We start from the raw sequence: 573 nt of genomic DNA on the forward strand, positions 1-573 counted from the left end.
TCCTCATTTTACAGATGCTAAAATAAAGATTCAGATAAGTTAAATATGTGACAACGCCACACAGTAATAATATTTAAGATAAGATTCAAGTACGTCTATGTGATTCAAAGGTCCTTATTCTCTCAATCACTATGCTTTGCTGATCAGTTTCTCTTGTTATCTGTTATGATGTATACTCAATAGCTGTTATTTCAATACTTTAATATATGCAACTCAGCCTTACGTACAAAACACCAAACACGTGCAAATATTATATTCAGTTCTTAAAATAAAAATGACCAAAATCCTTCCAAATGCTACTGTTTATGTTTGTAGTAATCTCCCTAAATTAAAAATATACATATATATATTTTTATTTCAGCATATTATAGGGGTACAGATGTTTAGGTTACATATGTTTTCCTTCCCCCTCCCCCCCCCAAGTCCGAGTTTCAAGCATGTCCATCCCCTGGGTGGTGAACATCGCATTCATTGTTTTTGCATATGCCAGTCCCCTTGTCCCCCTTTCCCCAATAAATGTTATTCTTATATGTGCACTTAAATGTTGATCAGTTAGTACCAATTTGATGGTAA

The 573-nt window shown here is 33.9% G+C and overlaps 1 pseudogene across 1 annotated transcript in view; it reads left to right on the forward strand.

The window, feature by feature from the left end:
• Positions 1 to 573, forward strand: part of LOC105824482 — a 122,304-nt pseudogene that overhangs the window by 42,410 nt on the left and 79,321 nt on the right. The gene's annotated exons all lie outside the window — the stretch shown is intronic.

Source organism: Propithecus coquereli, unplaced genomic scaffold (assembly GCF_000956105.1).
Source record: "Propithecus coquereli isolate 6110/MARCELLA unplaced genomic scaffold, Pcoq_1.0 Scaffold741, whole genome shotgun sequence".
Classification (NCBI taxonomy): domain Eukaryota; kingdom Metazoa; phylum Chordata; class Mammalia; order Primates; family Indriidae; genus Propithecus; species Propithecus coquereli.